Below are 21,711 nucleotides of genomic sequence, written 5' to 3'. Positions count from 1 at the left end.
AAAACAACTACTAACAGACATGAAAAAGCAAATAAGCTCTATATGTGGAGACCTCAGTATCTCACTGTTACAAAAAGACAGGTCAACTAGACAAAAAAATCAATAATGAAATGTTGGACCTAAATCAAACTTTTGAACAAATGGACTTAGTAGATGTCTATAGATTGTTCCACCCCACAACATCAGAATACACATTCCTCTCAGCTGCACATGGGACAGTCTCCAAAATAGATCACATACTGGCTCATAGAACATGCTTAAGTAAATGCAAAGCAAAGGAAAACACAAGGACTTCATCAACACCTGGAAACTAAACAGCACCCACCTGGACAACCAGTGGATCACAAATGAAATTAACGCAGAATTAGACAGTTTTTACAGCTGAATGATAACAACAATACAACACATTAGAGCTTGTGGGACACAATGAAAGCAGTCTTAAGAAGGAAATTTATAACGGTAAATACTCATATTAGGAAAACAGAGCAAATGCCCATAAACAATGTTAAACCTCAAGCTTCTAGAAAAAGAAGAGCAGGCTAAGCCAAAACTTTATACAAGGGAGGAAATTATAAAGATCAGAACAGAAATTAACACATTGAAGCCTAAAAAAAAAATACAGTGAATCAATGAATCAAAGAATTGGTTCTTTCAAATATTAAATACTGACAAGGCTGGAGATTTAGGTCAATAGCATAAGCATCTGCCCAGCAAGTGCAAGGCTGTGAGTTCAATCCCCAGTACCAAAAAAAAGCACAAATAATGCTGACAGGGGCTGGGGATTTAGCTCAGTGGCATAAGCACCTTCCTTGCAAGCAGGTGGTGGTGAGTTCAATCCCCGGTACCGATAAAAATGAGAAAGACAAAAAAATAATAATAATAATACTGACAAACACTTAGCCAACCTTATCAAAAAAAAGCAAACAAAAGACTCAAATCCATGCAATTTAGGAATAAATCAGAAGAGACCCTGCAGAAATCCAGAAAATCATACATACCTACTTTGAAAACTTGTATTCTAATAAGACGGAAAATACAGAAGAAATGGACAGATTCCTAGATACAACCGAATTACCAAATCTGAATCAAGAAGGTACAAAAACCCTAAATGACCCACTACCAATAAGTTAAATCAAAGATATAATTAAACACCTGTCAACAAAGAAAAGCCCAGGCCCTGATGGATTCACTGAACTCTACAAGAAATTTAGAGAACACCACTAGTACACAAAATGAAATGGATTACTTCCAAATTCATTGCTGGAAGTAAGCACTAACCTGATACTAAAACCACAGAAGGACCCAACAAAGAAAGAGGTTTATAGGCCAATTTCGCTAATGAACATAGATGCAAAAATCTTCAGTAAGATACTGCCAAATAGACGCAGCAAACAGTCAAGAAGACTATACACCATGATCAAGTGGGATTCATTCATCCCAGGGATGCAGAGGTACTTTAACATACATAAATCCCTAAATATAATACACCATATGAACAGAGCCAAAGACAAAACTCATGATCATCTCGATAGATGGAAAAAAAGCTTTTAACAAAGTACAGCACCCATTCATGATAAAAAGAACCCTACAGAAAATTGGAAAAGATGGTCTTTATCGCAATCTGATAAAAGCCATCTATGACAAACCAACAGCTAACATCATACTAAACAGACAAAAACTGGACTCTCTCTAAAATCAGGAACAAGACCAAGGATGTCCACTGTATCCACTCTTATTCAACATAGTCCTGGAAACTTTAGTTGGAGCAATTAAACAAGAGAAACAAATAAAAGGAATAAAGATAGGAAAACAAAAACTATCATTATTTGCAGATGACATGATACTTTAAATAGAAGATCCCAAGAACTCCACCAAAATACTAGATTCAATAAGCAAATTCAGTTATCTTTCACCATGCACTAAACTAAATTTGGAATGGATCAAAGATTGAAATATTAAAACAGTCCTCCTGAAGCCCTATAATTATTAAAAAAAAAGAAATATTAAAACAGAAACTTTAAATCTGCTGGAAGATAAAGTAGGTAAAACTCTTGAAGATATTGGTGTAGGCAGACTTTATGAGCAAAACCCCGATTACCTAGGAACTATCACAAAGAATCATCAGCTGGGATCTTACCCTATTGAAAAGCTTTTGCACAGCAAAAGAAACCACCAAGAAAGTGAAGAGACAATCCAGCAGTTCCTCTGACAAAGGATCACTATCAAGAATTAATAAAGAACTCAAAAAAATCAGACTTCCCAGATTTAAAGATCCAATCCAAAAATGGACATCTGAGATGAACACACATTTCTCAGATGAAGAAATATGAACAGCAAAACATATGTGAAAAAATATTCATCATTGGTCAGTTGAGAGGTGCAAATTAAAACAATACTGAGATTCCATCTCACCTCTTAAAGAATGGCTATTATCAAGAAATCAATCAAAGCTAAACAGCCAGGAATTTAGCTCAGTGGTTCAAATGCTTGCTTGGTAAGCATAGGATCCTGAATCTGATCCCCGGTACAAGAGAAGAAAAAAAAACCTAAATGCTGGAGAGGCCATGGGGAAAAAGAACCTTTACCACTGTTGGTCAGAGTATAAATTGGTACAACCACTGTGGAAATTCCTTAAGAAACTAGGACTAGAGGTCATATTTGGCCCAGCTATGCCCCTTCTGGGCATCTCCCCAGAATTAAAAACATCATACCATGATGATACATGTGCACCCGTGTTTGTAGCAACACAATGCATAATAGCTAAATCTTGGAAACAACCTGAATGCCCATCAACCGAAGAATGGATAAAAAAGATGTAGTATTTTTACACTGTGGAGTACTTTCCAGTCATAAGGAAGGATAAACTTGAGACTTTCATAGGTAAATGGATGTGACTTGAGACCATACTCATAAGTGAGATAAATCACCCATATGTAAACATCATATTGTCTCACTAGTGTGAGAAGATGCATATATATGAGATAGTTAATATACTACAAAGTTATCTGAGTTCACTGAAGAGAAAGGTTTGTGCTAGTTTTGTTTGGACAATTAAATGTCAATATCTTGTACTCTGAGTAACTGATTTGAAGACAGCAATACACAATTCATATACCATTGTTACTCCCTAACTATCATGCTTTGAGAGTTTTTTCTCTTTAAAATAAATGGATTTAGGGGCTGGAGATTTAGCTCAGCGGCATAAGCACCTGCCTTGCAAGCAGGCGGTCATGAGTTCGATCCCCGGTACTGATAAAAAGGAAAAAGACAAAATATAAATAAATAAATAAAAATAAAATAAATGGATTTTTAAAAAATAATTTTAAATTAAAAATAAATTAAATAAATAAATATAAATAAAAAGGTCTGGGGATGTAGCTCAGTAAAGGCCCTGGGTTCAATCCCTAGTACCACTAATAATCATGAAAAGAATAATAAATTTCTAAATAAAAATAAACAAAGGAGGAAAGAAACTCAAAGAGGAAGGCAGAAGGAACCAAACTAAGGCCTACTTTGGGGGGTGGGGGGTGTTTATTTATTTGGTTGGTTTTGTTTTTTGAGACAAGGCCTCACTATGTAGTTCACACTGCCCTTGAACTCACTATGTAGCCCAGAGTGTACTCAAATTCAGGGCGATCCTCCTGCCTCAGCCTTCCAGGACTAGGGTGAGCAGAGACTGCACCCAGCAGGAGGCAGTGTGCCCAGGTACCTGATCCCAAACTCTTGCTTGCTTGAACTGTTCTCAGGACTTTCCAGAGAAAACAGCCAGGCCTGTCATGGTTCACAGCTTGGACTTTCTGGGCAAGGTTGCCCTGGATTAAACCGCAGCTGTGTTGACACAGGTGGTTGCAGTACTCAGCCAAGCTCTGGGAGAGCCTCTGTCTGCCCCCAGGCTCTGTACTTTCCTATCAGCTCCTTCCCTACTAAATCGTATTATTTACCCTTATACAACAACTTCAGACCTGCAACTGTAGCTGCTCTCAGGAGGCTGAGGCAGGAGGGTCACTTGTGCCCACAAATTTAGAGATGAGCCTGGACAACACAGACCTCTGTTTAAAAAAAAAAAAAAAAATGATACCTGAAATCATAAATCAAGAAATGAAGCTAGCCAGGTGTGGTGGCACACACTTGTAATCTCACAGTGTACGTTCAAGGCCAGCCTGGGGTACACAGTGACTTCAAGGGAAGACTGAACTACATAGCAAGAACCTGACTCCAGAAACAATTTTTTAAAGTCATTTGCCGATTCTCAGATTCCAAGAAGGCAACCCAATGGCCCAGTAATGAGACAGACTGTTCTAGAAACTGTCAGGGCCAAAAACAGAACAAGAGGGACGCCGGGCCGCGGCGTGGACCGCTTCTCCCTCACCCCACTTTGCAGCCCCGAGCTTTCTCCACTATGCTGCCCGGGCTCAAAGCCAGTGCTCAGTGCCAGCGACATCCGGAGCCGGTAGCCTGGGCAACCGGCTTCTCTCGCGGTTGTCGTGGCAACGGTAGGGTAGCAACAGTTGGGTTTCACCGTGAAGTCATCCTCCACCGCATGGCGGGCGCCCCCACGTCCTGGCGGTTTCCATGGGAACGCTGGAGAACGCGCCTCCCTAGGCCGAGTGGAGCGTGACTTCCGTGACCTCCCTGCAAACCTCTGACCCGCAGGCCTATGCCCGGGCCCTTTGCACTTGGATGCCCCCGCAGGGACCCAGCGGGCCATCGGTGTCCCTGTGTCCCTCTGAGAAAAGCAGCACCTGCATCTGCCGGCCCAGCGTCAGCAGGGAACGGCCCGGTCCCCGAGGCCACAGGGCGGCGAGTGGGGGGCCAGCTCCCAGGGACGCGTGTGGCACCTGAGCCCGACACACCTGGGGAGCTGGTGCACATCCCCGAGCCCAGACTCTGGGAGGCTGAGGCAGGAAGATTCCAGGACTAGCCCAGCCGACAAGGTAGTGAGCCTCTGTCTTAGAAAACAAAAATAGGGCTGGGGGTTGTGGTGGTGGCAGTCACAATCTGAAAAAGAAAGGCCCAGCTGATTGCTGTCACACAGCTGGGGGGACAGGTGATGGACTGCCAACCCACACAGGGGTGTAGCCCGGCAGGGCGGTCCAGGGCTCACTCCTCAGCACTGCTGAAAGCTACAACAGCAGTAAATTCCAAGATGAAGGGGACATGGCAAAATATCCTCCAGGGGGGCCCCCGCCTTGAGAGACTCACAGGAGGCACTCAAGTCTCAAAGACAGCGCGTTCCCAGTTTTACAAGCCAGCAGCCAGGTGTGGCAGCCACACCTGAAATCCCAGCACTCTAGAGGCTGAGGCAGAATCTTATTAAATTTAAATTTAAAAATAAGGAAAAAGAAAAAAGATTTCAAGCGATCATAGTGGTAAATTTTATATGTGTTTTCCCACCACTTTTAAAATCTATTTTCTGTGGTTTTTTTTTTTTTAATTATACTGGAGACTGATGAAAGCTGCCCTCCCCCCAGTACTGGAGATTGAACCCAAAGCCTTCGCCCTGAGGCCACATCCCCTGCCCTATGCTTCTTCTTCACTTTGAGACAGGGTCTCTAATCCACTAAACTGCCCGGGTTGGGTCAAACTTACGATCTTCCTGCCTCAGCCTCCTGGAGGGCTGAGGTTTAGATGCTCCTCTCTCCCCGGAGCTGCGACAGATTCTGCAGTCTTCAGCTCCGGCTCCCAGGGACGCTACCCTCAATCGCCACTAGGTGGCAATGGCGGCGCTAAATGCAGTAGTCCTTGCTGGTGCTTAAAACATGGTTTTAGAATTCCCATGTGATCACTCATTCATCGTCAAACATTTCTTTGGTGTCTTCTCTGCTCCCGGCTCCAACGTAGACCGGCAGCATGCAAGGGTTAGCAAAGGAGGCCACGGGTCCTGCCACATGGACCTGATGCTCCAGGAAAGGAACTGGACAACTGGACAGAAGCAAAAGACCTCACAGAAAAGCTAAGTGCAGGAGCCTTGGCATCCTGAAGGAAGAGAAGAAAAAGATGTAGGAGCCAGGATGAACAGGAGCCGAGCTTGTCTGCATGTTTTGTTTTATTTTTCAGTACCAGGAATTGAACCCAGGGCCTCTGCACTGAGCTATATGCCCGTGCTTTGGTATTTAATTATTTAGAGACAGAGAGGGTCTGGTCTGGGCCCAACTTTGTATCTTCCTGCCTCAGCCTCCCGTGTGCTAGCATTACAGGTTGCACCCCACCTCCAGCTAGGCTTCACTTGTCCTATGAGGTCCAGGCTGGCCTCAGACTTGTAAGGATCCTCCTGCCTCAGCCTCCTGAGTTCTAAGATTGCAGGCCTGGGCCACCACACCCAGCAACTGAAGCTACGAACAAAGAAGCAAGTCCTGGAGTCCTCCTTAGGGGACAGGAAAGGACAGGGATGGCAGAGGTCCTGGATTCCGTCAGAAGAACCGTGGCAGAGACCCACTACTTCGGCCAGGAGCGTCCCACTCACCGCACACAGGCGCCCTTCTGGGGCCCGGAAGTGTCTGCTTCAGGATCTGGAGTTCAAGGGCGATGCCTGGCAAGCTGGGTCCAGACAGCACTGGGTGTGAGAGGGCACGCACCATGCAGGGAAAGGACGGGGTGGCCGGAATCAGCAACAGCCAGAGATGGCCCATGCCTGAAACCCCAGCACTCGAGGAGGCTGAGGCAGGAGATCACACATTTGAGCCCGGCGTGGGCAGCTTAATGACTTAAGGAGCCCCTTCCTCGTCCTGGTTTCTGCCTTCACAGGAAGGTCGCCGCCCCTTCATTGCGGTCAGCAGCGGAGCAGACTCAAAGCTCCCAGACCGAAGCCCAGCTCCTGCCAAGAACTACACGAGCCTGGCAGGGCTGTGGCTCTGGTTCCGGCTTCCCTAACGCAGCGGCCGGGCTGTACACAGCTCAGCCGTGCCTCCCGCGCCAGCCCGGGACCAGTCCCCAACACCTGAAGCAGACAAGTAAAACTGGGTTAAATGAGGTTTCTCTCCAACAAATTCATACCCAAAAAAAAGCAATTGGGGCAGACGTAATAATTGGTGGATCTAGGTTCTAGCTAGATGCTCCGAGACTTTTTCTGGTTTGGAGTCCAAATCTCCCTATGTTGCCCAGGCTGGCCTCGAACTAAAGGCAATCCTCCTGACTCAGCCTCCCGAGTGAGTGCTGGGATTACAGGTACACACTACCACACCCAGCTTATGATACTATTCTTGTAGTAAATTTGGGTTTAAACCGTATGACCCTATTACCTTGCTTATTCCACACCTCGGGTTTATCCTCTGGATAAAGCTTTTCGCGTGTAATCAACAGAACAAGAAGACACGGGGTCTGGAGCCACCTGACTCTTAGCCTTAGCTCTGACTCTGTTCCAATGAAATTTTAACGTAATAGGTTCCTATGGTTTAAATCCAAATTTACACAGTTACCCACGAAATCTCCCCAGCTCCTCACGACCTCTGGTCTCTCTGAGAGGTTAAACAATGTTGACCGTCCCCAGCCCACGCGCACTGGGACTTGAACCCAGGGCCTTGGCACTAAGCTACAACCCCAGCCCTTTTCACCTTTTATTTAGAGACAGGCTCTGCCTAAGTCACTAGGTCACCCAGGTCGAGCCTTGAACTCACGACCCTCCCGCCTCGGCCTCCCAGGGAGGCGTTCCACGCCACCTCCATGCAAGCTGTTGCCATTGCTGCTGCCGCGCATGCGCCTCTCGCGTCACACCGGGAGGCGCCCCGCCCGGCCAGTGACGCAGGCGGCGGCCCCGCCCGGGCAGCGCTCACGCGCTCTGGGAGCGGCACAACGCGGACGTGCTGTGGGCACGGGCGGCAATGGCGGATGCCGGCGTGCGGCGCCAGGGCGGGGCGGCGCTGGAGCTCCGCGGGAAGCCGCCAGGGGGCAGCCGCGCGTCTGCGTCCCTCGGCCGGCTAGAACCGGTCCGACCGGAAGTCGGGACGGGGCCTTCGCCTCCGCCGCGCGCGCCACGTGGCAGGCCTGAGACGCGAGGAAACTACAAGATGGCGGAAGGGCGTGCCCGAGCTGGGGCGGGGAGCCGGCGGGTGGGCACGAGAGGGGGTCGCGGGCGTGGGGATTCCTGGGGTCTCACGGCGGCCCGAAGCACTGCCTGCTGTCTTTTTTTTTTTTTTTTTTGGTGCCTGGCTTTGCGACTCCCCACCGACGCCCGAGAGCGTAGAGCCTGCGGCGGGCCTGGTTCGCCGCTGGGTGCTCGCGCGGCCCCGGCCTTTGTTCCCGGGCGAGGCCGAGGCTCCCCTGGGGCGGGGCGCGTGCGGGCGGCGCTTGCGGAGTGAAGGCGGCGCCCGCCGGCTCAGGGCGGGGCGGTGCCGGCGCCGTGGGGAGACGGGAGAGGAAGGGCCGGGCCGGCGCTGTGCTGCGGCAGGACTTGAGACGCCGGGGGTGTGGCCACGGGGACCGGGTTCGGGTCCCCCGCGCCCCTTTACTAAAACCACGCCTCCTAAAAGCTTGGGTGTTAAGGCATGAATTTTGAAAATGATAAGGCACCCACCCTGCAGCGGCAGCTCGGGGACGACCGGCGCCCAATTCGGTGTGGCCTCGAAACGATCCCCGAAGCCGAGTCCCTGGGTTCCGTCCCCAGCACCCCGCAGAAGGGGCTCCGGGTCACCTCGAATTCCACTAGCAGGAATAACAGCTATGAAACGCTTTGCACCTGCGTATGTTCAGTTCTACGCATGGTTCTGCCCCCTGCGCACTGGGTTTGGTGGCGTCTAGTGTTTGTTTTCTGTAAGGCGCCAGTCTGCACTCCCCTCTTCCCCCCACTCCCCGCTTGGCGAGCTTTCTCGCTCCTGAATTGGTAGGAGTGTCTCTCAAAACTGTAAATCATACATTCTCGGTGTCTTGTTTCCTGTTTGGCTTTGGTGTCCAGAAAGGACTCGACATTGCTGTTCACTTCTAGGTAAAGGTTGCAGATGGGCTGCCTGCGTTGTAAGCCTGTGAATACAGAGGAAGGTCATTCCTGTGTGTAGATCGGATGCTCCAGAAATTATTGCGGAAGCATTCTTTCCAAGGGGCATATAAACTTTGTAATTTTCAAAAATCCAAATTTAAATGAACATTTGGATTTGTTGTTTTGAGCTTGTTTTTAAAAGGCTAAAGGCATCTAAACTATCATCTCTCATTATTTTAATTCTATTTTTCACCACATAGAAATTGAACCTAGGGCTTTTTCACTGAGCTACAGCCCCAGGCCCAGCCCCCCTTTTTTGAGGCAAGCTCCTAGTAGATTACTGAAATGCTCAAGCTAGGCTTGAATTTGGGATCCTCCTGCCTCAGCCTCCCATAGTACTGGGATGACCAACCTGTGCCACTGTGCCAGATTCAGTTGCTTTTATTAGCCACAGAACGAAATATGAGGCTTCAAAGAAAGGTGAGCTAATACTTTATGGTTTGTGCTCTAGTTTAGCTTTCTTGACACTTGGATGCTCCTACCAGGAAACTGCAGCAATCTGCTATTCCCAAAGCAAACCGTGCTTCCCAGAATCCTCTCTTTGCTCTCTGAAAATGCTATAGCAAAACATGGAATTGCAAAGTGCGACTCACACAAATTATAAATGTGAGGGAATGTGGATTAGCAACCAGTGTGGTATGTGGCCATTTTAAATCCATCTCAGACAATGTAATGTCTCTTCCTTGGGAACTAGTGATTCTGATAGACTTCTTGATTATTAATCCCATGGAAATAATTTTTTTTTTCTAAGTTCTGTACATGGTATAAAATACAGCCCACTAGGATGGAGAACACTGGTGAAAGTATCAAAAAGACTGGATCTTTAAGAACCACCACATGGGGGCTGGGGGTTTAGCTCAGCGGCATAAATACCTGCCTTGAAAGCAGGCAGTCGTGAGTTCAATCCCCGGTACTGATAAAAAGGAAAAAGACAAAAAAAAAAAAAAAAAGAACCACCACATGTGGCAGTGATTACTATTCCAGAGCAGTTTCCTTGGAGACAGGAGCTCCGTGCTAGGCTTCATCTCTTGGGCTACAGATCTGGAGTCTAATTCGAAATCGCCAAGTAACCAGCGCTTTGCAAAGCTACCGACATATTGGATCCTACAGGTGCACAGCAATAAACACAAGAAGGTTTTTAGCTATACCAAACCGTACATCCGAGACCAGAGTCTGTTACCAGGGGTGCACTGTGAGCTTCCCAAACAGCTCTAGATCCTTTTGTTGGTCATTCAGATCGCACAGCTGATTGACAGCAGAAAGTGGGTGAGTGTCTTATGTTTCAGCCCTTTGAAGGGACAGTTGACCACGCAGCTTTTGGGAGCTAAAAGCTCTTTAGAAGCCCATGTCCTATAAGGGAAAAATTAGGGGAAGGTGAAGAAGAAAACTTTTCTTTTTTTCTTTTTTTCTTTTTTTTTTTTGGTCTTTTTCATTTTTATCGGTACCAGGGATTGAAGTCATGACTGCCTGCTTGTAAGGCAGGTGCTTACGCCGCTGAGCTAAACCCCCAGCCCCGAAAACGTGTTTTCTTATGTCAAGGCCCCTTGACAACCTCATTTCTGCTCTCAGGTACTGTTTTTCCCCACCAGGAAGAAAGATCTTGTAAATTTGCCCCTTAACCCAGTCCTGCCAGAAATGACTCAGGTCGCCTCTAGCTGGTCTGCGGTTGTCCTCTCCCTCTGTGACCGCCTCAGCAGACAAGTGGGGTTGTGGCCAGGTAACCTGGCGTCAAGGCTGCACATCCGGGCTCTCCACAGCCCACTCCCGGGGTTGCAGCTCTTTTCAGCTCTTGGTGCTAAGAACACGGGTTCCGCAGACAAGAGACACAGGCTTTGGGTTTCAGCTCTGCTGCTATCCAACCGTGGGACCTGTGGCAGCTTGACCTCCCTGGGCTTTGGTTTCCTTCCCCTAAACTATGGACGTTTCATTCTTCGTCACAAGGGCTAAAACGTAAACGGAACCTCAAGCTTAGCAAAGTGTCTCACACCAACACTTCAGTGCCGGGCAGAGAGTGGTGCTGGATGTGAACTGCCACTTGCTCCCTGACCTTTTTCTACTTCCCCGCAGCGTCCCTTCTTGGGGCTCCTCTTAAATGTCTCCAGCCCAGCCTGGTTCCCCGGGCTGCTTGCTCTTCCTTCTACCACTGTCCCCTTCAAATGTGCTCCTTGCTCTTTCCTAACCCAAACCCTATTCAGTAAATTCCTACTCATTCGTCAAAACGTGAACAGAACACTTAGACCACTATCTCAGTTACAAGAAGACTGAGATGGAAGAATCTCAGATTGCAGGTCAGCCCAGGCAATTTAGCAAAACCCGTCTCAAAGGAAAGATTAAATGGACTGCAAATGGAGCTCAGTACTAGAATGGCTCTGGGTTTCATCTCCAGGACCAAAAAGGAATGTAAATGGAGTAACCCAGGAATCCAGGGATTTCACATCTAGGAATGTAACCCATGGGTATTGTTACACACCTGTAACCTCAGGAGGCTGAGGCAGGAGAATCTTGAAAGAGGCTAGATTGAGTTACATAGTGAGTTCAAGGCCAGCCTGAAATGTATAGCAAGACCTTGTCTGAAAAAAAATTATTTTAATAAAATATAAAAAGTTAAGTGGAAAATACATGCATTCATCAGATAAATGGACACAGAGATTTGGTTTACCTGAGGGTTTTTCTGTAGGGTTGGTTGGTTTGTTTGCTTTTGACATGAGGTCTCACTATGTAGTGCAGGCTGGCTTTGAACTTGGAGCAATCCTCCCACCTCAGCCTCCTGAGTGAGCGCTGGGATAACAGGCAAGAGCCACCCGGCCTGGCCTCACCCTTGCCTTTATATTCTGACCCCAGTCTACATGATCAGACTTCTCCAGCAGACTTTCTTGTAATTCCTGCTGCATTTGATTTTTACTGTTTTTGTGCTTGTCAGTTTGTTTTGTTTTAAAACTCAGGGTTGGGGCTGGGGATTTAGCTCAATGATGCAAGCACCTTCCTGGCAAGCACAAGGTCATGAGTTCAATCCTCAGTACCAACATAAAATAAAATAAAACTCAAGGTCCACAATGTTCCCACATACCTCCACTTTGCAGTTACAATTCCGTCCCACCCCTCTTCTCTGCCACCTTCATCCCTCTCATCAAAGTCACTGTGTCCCCACCCCTAGCTAACTAGGGTTCTCTCACTGCAGGATTTTTTGGGAGTGGGGTTGTGTTGGTGTTTTGAGAGAGGGTCTCACTGTGCAACCCAAGCTGGCCTCAAACTCACATCGATCCGATCCTCCAAGTAGTAGTAGTAGTACTTGGACCAGTATAAAAAAATATTGTTTGTTCATCTGAAATTCAAATTTAAGAGGGCAACTTGTGTTTTCATTTGCTAATCTAGCACTTGTGCTTAGAGGGCAAACCCAAAGGCATATGTAATTGGCTTTCTGCACTAGCATTAAAGTGACAAATATCACAAAGCTCCCAGTTCCCCAGGCCATCCTGAGATGATGAACATAGCAAAGGGTTTTTTGTTGTGGTGGTTTTGGAGGGTTTGGTTTTTGGTTTTTGGTGGGGTTTTTTTGTTTGATTTTTAGGGTTGCCCCTCCGTGCAGCCCTTGCCACATTCTGAGCACTGACTATTAACTTGTTCATTCATCCATTCAGGCAGCAATTTTTTTTCCCCAAGGGCCTGCTCTGTGCCAGGCATAAATTCTGGGAGAATTCCACAAGCCAACTAAAAATCCCTGTCCTTGAACAGGCCTTACTTTTGCCGGGTGGACTAACTGTAAAGTGACAATTGCTATGAAGGACTGGAAAGGATGAACAGGCCTGTGGTTCCAGCATGGGGAGACTGAGGCAGGAGGATCTCAAAGTCAAGCCCATCCTGGGCAATTCAACAAGAACCTGATTCAAAAAAACAAAAAGACTGGGGATATAGCTCGGTACCAAGATCGTTGATTTGATCCCCAGTACTGAAAAAAAATTAGCTAGAAATTCATATTTGTTGTACTTTTTGTCTGGTAGTAGTAGTATCTGAAGGCTGACTTCCCAAACCCTATATTCTTACATTCGGAGGCATAAAATTGTTATATAATTCTATGAACAATGGAATTTATCATCTTTATTACACTGACAACCGGTGTCTCCAAACTCTGCTTGCTAAAATTTTTAACCCATATTTAAACATTTTGCTTTTTTCAAAAACCCTATTCTGGTTTGAATATGAAAGGTAGATTCTGATTAACACAGCCTTTTAGGCGCCCACAGCCTCAGCTTGGAAAACAGACTCCGGGTGCTCTTTCCCTCTGAACTCTCCCTCCGAGCCGGTCTGCGCGGTCCGAGTCCTTCCTGGTCGAGCAGAGCGAAGGTGAGGTGGACCCTGTGCTGCCTGGGCAGCTTCGGGCCTGGCTCAGCAGCCTGATCCATCTCTCATCAGTGTCTCAGCTGCCGCAGAGGAAGATCAAGGCGACACAATGCAGGCCGCAGCTGCACATGCTTTCCTTTCCAAGGCTCAGATCCATGACCCTCACTCACAGCTCGGGAGCTCAGAGTGGGTGGCACTTTTGCACGACGCACTCATGTTACTCGTAATTAACTTTTTCTGTGGGTGCAGGAAAGTAAGATAAGGCGTTGCCTCTTTAACCTCTAGATTCGAAGATCCTAAGCTGAACACCATCAGCTGCTGCTTATACTCCACCAGGGGAGGAAAAGACTTGTGAGGGGCTTTGGGCGGGGGTGTGCTGTAGCCAGGATGGCTGCGACCCGCTGCAGGATCAGTGCGCTCCTCTCCTGAGCCGGGAACCTTTACCCTCCCTGTTCGGACCGCAGGGGCCCGGAACAGCAGGAAGAGACCTCTGCCCGCGAACTCAGATCCCAGGAGGGCCGGGTATGCCAAGGACGATCCTTCCTTTTTGAGTTTGGGCAGAAGTGTGTGAACCGCTTTACTCGAGGAAGCCTAGTATTTCTCTTTTTTTCTTTTCCTTTTTTTTTTTTTTTCCACGAAGGCCTTCCAGGAAATACGGCTCGTGAGATTCATCTCTGAGCCACAGATTGCAGCCGAGCGTATCCTGCACACTCACTGCAGACACCTGAACTAGCGTGTTGTTTATCTGTTCTTTCCGGAAAGACAGCTGCAGAAGACTGCTTAACTTGTAAATCATAACTTCTCACTTGTAGAAAATTTCTTTAACGACTAGGAAGCGGGGGCGGGGTCTCATAGATTTATTCTACTTTAAGAATTGACCTAGAAGGATAGAATCAGTTTTCTGATCCTGCTTTACTTCTTAAATAAATCTGACCCCTTTCCTAGTAATTTTTAGAATGTTATAATTTATCAATCCATCTGTCAAAGAGTTTTGTTAGTTTCAAAATCCATTCGTTTTTAAACGTGCTGCATAGTGTGATTTTATTCAGGAGTCTGTGCCTTTCGTCGTCTCCTGTGTCCAGTAATTCTGCGCCAGAGTGGGTACTTTAGGGTTGGGGATGGTGCTTTTTTTTCCCCTCTCCTTAACTTGTTTTGTTTTGGTTTTTTGAATCCTATTCATTCCAACATTTGCTCAGCTACAGATTAGAACTGAGAAGTACTTCAAACTGGTTTTATTTCCTCTAGGAGGATAAAATGTAGAATCTGGTTCACATTTGGCCTTCCCAGGAGGTGCGAGCAAGGGCTCCCAGCTTTGGGCAGGAAACGTAGGGCGCCTTTAAGAGGAACCTGCGGTAATTTTCCACTGCCCGCCTCAGCCGGGCCGACGCGGCAGGGGGCGGGGTGGAGTGCGGCTGCGCAGCGTGGCCCGCGCCTCCGTTGCCTGGATACCGCCGCCCCCGCCCTCACTGTCAGAAGTCCTTCTGTTTCCAAGATGGCATTCGAGCTTTATTTTTAGGGCGCCAGTAACAAAGCTCGTAGGGCAGCCTTGAGCTTAGCAGACCGCAGGAGTTGTGCGGCTGGCTCGTTGTCACTATTTATTGGTCTTACGGCATTGCAAAAGCGTATTCAGCGAGGTGCTCCAGAGGGAGCTCGGAGGGCTGCAGCTGGGGAGCCTGCTTGTCCTCCGGCTTTCCCTTCCTGCCTCGGCTCAGGGCTGCAGAGTTGGAGCTAACTTTGTCGTTCCTTTGATAAGAGCTCTGGTTTCCCGTGTCAAACCGGCTCCAAGAGAAGTCTTGGGATCTAAACTGGGCTGTCACATTTATGGAAATCCTGTGATCCCACGGAGTCCATTTGGGGTAATGCTGCCCGTCGCCCGTCGCTTGGTGCGCCCCCCCCCACACACACACACTGTGTGTGGTGCTGGGCACAAGCCCAGGCCGTTTGCCGCGGTGCCTGGCCCTGTACGATATTTAGGTTCTAGGAGTCGAACTCAGAACCTCACATTTGCCAGGCAGGCACTGTGTCGCTGAGATATATCCCCAGGCCTATGATCTCCTTTTAAAACCCTCTATTTTTTTTTTTTTTTGTCTCCTTGAAAATTTGGTTTATACCCAGTTATGATCTTACAGTACCGTTATAGTCATTAAAAACCGGGCTTGGGGGCACATACTTGCAAACCCAGCACTCTATGAGACAGGAGATCACAAATTCGAACCCAGCCTGGCAACTTAGCGGCTTAGTAAGTGCCTATGGCAAACTTTTAAAATTAGAAAAAAGAGGAGGGGGCGTGGGATGTAGCTCGGTTCCAAGGCCCCAAATTCAATCCCTATAACTCCCACACACAATCAAATTGTAAATTCCTCAAAGGACAGGAACTTCGTTTTCATTCTTTGTACCGGCAGAAATATTTTTACTCCTAAGAAAATTTCAAGTACTGATGTTAAAAGGACTAATTAACATCTATTTAAGGGTCTTTAACTCTGCCAAACATTGCTTTAAGGTAGAGACCTCTTTGTCATCCTGTTTACAGATAGAGAAACCAAGGCAGCGGGAGGTTAATTAAAGTGCCACAGCTGTAAGTCTAGGCCCGAACTGCAGAGCTTGAGCAGTGGCAGAGAAGCCGTCCTGGGTCTGGGATCCTGGCGTCTTCTGGTCCGCAGTGGCAGGGAAGGTGTGACACCCTCTCTCCCTCACCCTGCCCTATCTGCACGCAGAATTTTGTTTGGAACCTGCTTTGCACGTTTGCGTAGGATGTTGGTGGTCAATGTATGTAGATGCTAACCTCCAAGTAGAGACACAAACTTAGCCCATAAAAATTTATTGCCTACCTGATAAATTCTCTCTCTCTGTAAGTTTCATTATTGAATAAACATTAACCCAAAATGTGAGGCATGCCCAAGCAGTCAGATAAAAGACTGAAAGAAGTTTCCTTGTTTTTGCATAGCTAGGCAGACACACCTGTTACCGTAGGCGGCCTCAAGGTAAACAGGAGGGGACAGCACCCTGAGTCTGCATAGTTCAAGCAGAACTCACCTGGTAATCGGGAGCTGGTGATGTCAGCTAATTAGCTTAATCCAAAGAGGACGGGAGGGGGAAATTAACTGGGGAATTAACACAGGACCTTAGTGCTGAGCTACACCCACATCCCTTTGTGCTTTTATTTTGAAGCAAGGTCTTGCAGAATCTCTGAATTGCTCAGAGATTGCCCAGGCTGGGTTCGAATTTGTGATCTCCTGTCTCATCGAGCGCTGGGTTTGCTCAGGGTGGCTTCAAACTTTTGATCCTCCTGCCTCAGTCTCCTAGAGTGCTGGAAGTACAAGAGGGTGCCACCACAGTCAACTAAATAAACATTTGTACAACAGAAATCAGGTTTGTAACTTAGACAAAAGCCTCCACGGAGTTAGGCCCGCCCACAGGAGCTGTAAACAGCGATGCTACCTCGGTGCTGATTACATTTCAAAAAGAAAGTTCCCAGGACTTTGAGAAACACTCCCAGGTTATTAAAAGCTGGCCTTGACTTTTAAATACATTTCCATACTTCTCAAAAGGATAGAGAAGGAATTTATCCTTACAAATTGTCTAAAGCCAGACCAGATGTGGTGGTTTCCTAGGGGTAATCCCAGCAGTTTAGAGGCCGAGGCAGGAAAATCGCCTCAATTTCAAAGCCAGCCTGGGCTCCGTAGTGAGTGCAAACCAGCCAGAACTACACACCAAGACCTTGTCTCAAAAAAAAGTGTCTAAGGGCTGAAAGGAAGGGAGAGAAGCCTTCCCCCACTTCTGTATTAGGGAGCATTATTAGATTTGTATTTAGCTTTACACCGCATATACAGACCAGCTTTTCCAAATTCAGATTTTTCACCTCCACGGCTCACCCTTTCACAGACATAATAGTCAAATACTAGGGAGCCTGAAGAAATAACCACATACTGTTAAATTCTCTCTTCTAATTCAAATTCTTGCTTCCTGGTTTCTTTCCAATTAAACCTAATTTCTAGCAGGTGCAGCAGTGAATTTGCATGTTGAGCTGGTCCAGAGAACAAGCCCAGGAAATGACACACAGCGGTCCTGGTGTTCTTCGTTTGCGTTTGGTCTTCACTCAGCCTCTGGGATGCCTGGCGGGAGGACTCCTCCTCGCCCACCTCCTGAGCTATAGATGCTTTTGTTGTAGCATCCAACTTTAGCTCCCCACTCCTTTACTGGGGATGGAACCCACGGCCTTCACAGTCAGCCCAGTCCCCTATTTATTTTTAATTTTTGGTTTTGTTTTGCTTTGCTTTGATTTTGAGGTAGGGCTCAGTTTGTATGTAGCCCAGGCTACCCTTGAACTTGCAGTCTCCTCCTGTCTCAGCCTCCCAAGTGCTGGGATTACAGGCATGGGCCACCATGGTTGGCTATACCTTAGGTTTTTTGCTAAAGCAAGCTGCTCATGGCTCCATGTCTTAGCTTGTTCCTGTTTGACTCAGGAAGAAAATAGCTCAGCTTGCCTTTCCTTCTGGAACCTTCCCTGAGCCTCATTCTGCCCACCTGCCTGCAACTGAATTGGTCTTCCTGGACTCCCAGGCAGCTTGGTAATTTCTTTTTATAGCACACATGTAGCAATGTGTGCGCAGTCAGGTTTAATTTTCTAGTCCATAAACTTCCTATTTCATATTCAAAGATCTTATTTTTCATCTTCTATCGCACCTCACAGCAGGTGTTTGTCTGTGTAGAGCTGAGCTCTCAAGCTGAGGATTCTGACAGACTCGGCTGCCCTGTGCATATTGTCACGTGGCCCAGGTGCCAAGATGTGGCTGCCACTGTCAGGGGACAGGGACGTAAGCTTTCACTTGGCCACAGCCTCTGCTGTTCTTCATTGGGACTGTGATTTTTTATTTCTCCTTAGTCTGTAATGATATTTTTCTTGGAAGCCAGGCCTGGTGACACCTGCCTGCAATGCCAGCACTCAGAAGGCTGAGGCAGAAGGAATGCCCCCTTCAAGAGCACACAAAGCTATAACCCAGCACTATGGTCACTAAATTGATCAGATTGGCAATCCTCCTGCCTCAGCCTCGCAGAGTGCTGGAGTTACAGACATGTGCTACTATTCCTGACTTCCATTTTTCCTAATCCACCTGTTTTGCTTATTAACATTATCTTCAATGTCTCTTCTAGATACCCGAGGGTTTAACCATAAGGTAAATATTCCCAAACCGGTCTAGGAGGGGAATGGGTTGAAAGGGGAAAAGGAAACAACACAAATAGTTAGGATTCCAAGTTTGGAATTCCAGGAGAATTCCAAATGTAACAGACCACCTTGATTTCACCCTGAACATCTTTTCCAGTATTCACTGCGTTTTGCTTGGCTGTGCGCACAAAATGATGAGAGGATCCCCAAGCAGAGTGTTCTGTGCCTCAAATGGGCAGTGACATCACAATAAAACTCAAGGCACGTGTCCCCTTCTCGCCTGCGATCTTAAAGTCACTCAATTGTTTTGTCTAGCTATATGATTCCTTCCCAAAGCAAAGAACTGTTAGGGTGAGGGTAGGAGTGGCTTGGTCAGGAGAAACCCACAGGGCCGATCCTGGCATACTTTGCCCATAAGAACTAACCATCAGCTTTCCTTTCGGGGCCACTTAAAATCGCAGGACGGACTGAGAGAATTTTCAAGGGCAAACAACTTTTATCAGTTAAAATGGTGACCACATTATTCTAGATAGTCGAGAAAAACAATCAGCCATGCAAATTGCCTTTCCGACAGCAGAATGCACTTGTCACGCACTAGAAAGGGTTTAGAGTCGTGAGGACTTGGGATCTAATGAGCACAAAGCAGCTGTATTAACCAAGGCCTAGCAAAAGCCCAACAGTTTAATTCTGGCTCTGCTGGGAGCTTGAGACCCTGCTGCATGCAGGAGGTCTGGGTTCGCTCTGCGGCTCCTCACGGGCCTCCAGATATTTCACCCGACCTGCGTAACCACGGGCCACACCATCCCGAGCTGCGAGCCGGAAGCCTGGATTATGAAGGAAGGTGGCTCACACCCGGCGCCACGCTGCATCCCTGGCTCTGCTGCTTCCGCAAGCGCACCGCGGTCGCTGCCTCCTGTCTGCAGGAAGCCAGCCGTGTGGATCCCTGCGGGTTTTCTCCGTGCGCTGCCAACGGCGAAGGCAAACATGTTCATGTCTGACGTTATTTTTAGGACCGCGGACGATCCGAGAAATATATTCAGCTTGTAGAATGATAGCGTAGACTCAAAATAATTTTGTGCTTTTGTTTCTTTTTAAGTCAGACTCTGCATGGGTGTCCATTCATGGGAGAGAGGAGACCCGTATCAATACTCACTTGAAACCACTCAACGCCTGGCGGCCTCTCGCACTGCAGAACTGACTGATATTGATTCGGATTGAGGCATCTGCTGCATTTTAGCAAGCGCCCTATTTAATCTCCGTGTCCTGTGCCGCTGTCTCGTCCTTGTCCCTTTTCAAAGTCACAGTGATTTGGAACCCACTTAGGGCTTTTAGTTTGATGGGCCGGCGCTCTGCAGCGCGCTGACCTCTAGACCGACCAGAGTTTCCCCCTTTTCTTTCTGCAATTATTTTTTCCTCCACAATTTCCTTTTTGAATATTTAAACACGTAAAAATGTAAGGTAACCAAAACAAACTACCAAAAGTAAAAAATAAAAAATAAAGCGTTGCAAGTTTTTTTGTATACAACGCCCTTACAGAATGAGAGTAAAATGTCTGCAGAGTGTGGCTTTCAAACTACTGGACTGAGATAAACGACAGGGGAGGGGGACCCCACAATCCAGACAGCAACCAGCCGGTCGGTCCTCTCGGAGTAGGAGGAAGGCTGCAGCCCGCCAGGCTTTAGAGACCGGCCTGCCAACCAACCCTTCAGTGCACGCCTTATATTTAGTGTGGGGAAAATTACCAATCGGAAATTTGGTCCACACAAACCCCGGGTTGGCAAGTAAAATCCAGGCCCGGTTATGGATGCAGAGGTCGAAGGCAGCGAGCGTCGCTGCATTTCCTGGTGGCTCCGTGACACAGCCATCAATAATATGGGCCGGCTTTAGGTCGCTGTTTGTAGACGGTAAATTTAAATCCTTTGTCCACGCGGGGCAACTCAAAGGCAGTAACCTTGGCTACCGGCGTGGCAGAAGAAACGCGCTCTAGATTCCCGCTTCGATACTCAGTTTTAGAAAACTGGAGCTGGGCCGGTGGGGGGAGGGCACGGCGGGGGCGGGGGGTGGGGGAGGGCACAGCTACTTTGCCGGGGTTATTGACACCCCGGAGCCCCGCTCGGCCCCGCGCGCTGGGGAAACAATGAGTCATTCACGCTGCAGGCCAGGTGGTGCCTGAATTCCAGCCCAGGCGGGAAGCGTTAACCCCTGCAGGACTCCTGCAGCCCGGGGGGAGCGGGAGGCCCGCAGGCCTGCGTTGGGGAAGAAGCGGAGCCGGGACCAAGGTCCCCGAGGCCTCCGAGCTGTTTGTCCCCGCGTGATTGGCTCCGGAGAGGGGTGGAGATGGGCAGACACTTCCCAGGATATACTTAGTGCCCAGTGCAGCTTTCGTCCTGACGCTTAAGTGCTTTTCTTAACTCCGCCAGGGTGAAGAACTTAAGCCGCCCACAGCAGCCTCTCAACCCCCTCCCCGAAGGTTTTCTCTTCCTGACCCTGAAAGTTGAGGGCAGCTCTGGGTGTGTTGTTGCCCAAGAGGAAACTGAGCAGCCTGCAGGTAGAACAGACGCAAAAATGTGAAGCACGGACCTTCGTTGGGAAACGCAGTTTAAGAAATGCAGCTAGAGCATTTTCTAAATCAGACGCTTACGTGCCTGACGTTAATTTTCTGTGGGATCCGACTCAAAGCTGGGTATTTTGAAACACCTTTACTGGAACTAATTGATGGAGTTAAAGACATAATTAAATTTTACAAGCTGAAAGAACAGTTTCACTTGAGTCGATTCACATGTTCCAGGAAGGGAAGAATTATTTCTGCGCTAAGGGCCCAGCGCTTTGGCGCGCTCACTGCAGGACACGGCAGGCTTTAGCCCTTGCTGGCACCGCCTAGGTGTGGTTACAGCAGTTAGGGTCCCTTGTCCATGATTAGCAAGAAGTGTGGAAACTTTCTTCCTCCTGAAGACTGAACCCAAGACTTTCCACTGAGCTACATCCCAAGCCTCTTCCTTCCTTCCTCCCTTCCCACTGGTTGGGTTGGTTTTTTTTGTTTTTTGTTTTTTTTTCATTTTGAAATAAGTCCTGCAAAGTCTCTAACTTGCTCTGGGCTGGGCTGAAACTTAATGATCCTCCTGCCTCAGCCTCTCAGACTGGTGGAATTGCACACAGCATCACCATGCCTTGCTAATGCACAAGCTTTTTTCGTTTTTCTGTTTATTTTTATTTTTCCATGCAAATTCCATTTGCAGTGATG

General features: G+C 47.7%; 1 long non-coding RNA gene across 2 annotated transcripts; it reads left to right on the top strand.

Moving 5' to 3' along the window:
* Positions 1–13,689: 13,689 nt before the first annotated feature.
* Positions 13,690–21,226, top strand: LOC134476371 (uncharacterized). 2 transcript variants are annotated; one of them, XR_010047951.1, is made up of 3 exons: positions 13,690–13,828; positions 19,567–20,374; positions 20,891–21,226. It is a non-coding gene; the product is annotated as an uncharacterized LOC134476371 (long non-coding RNA). The 2 variants fall into 2 exon arrangements; XR_010047950.1 differs by lacking the exon at positions 13,690–13,828 and adding an exon at positions 18,343–18,480.
* The last annotated feature ends 485 nt before the right edge of the window (positions 21,227–21,711 follow it).

This window comes from Cavia porcellus, unplaced genomic scaffold, assembly GCF_034190915.1.
Source record: "Cavia porcellus strain 051 isolate PalLab524CR breed Dunkin Hartley unplaced genomic scaffold, mCavPor4.1 scaffold_6, whole genome shotgun sequence".
Taxonomy (NCBI): Eukaryota; Metazoa; Chordata; class Mammalia; order Rodentia; family Caviidae; genus Cavia; species Cavia porcellus.
This window is presented reverse-complemented; position numbering and strand designations above follow the sequence as displayed.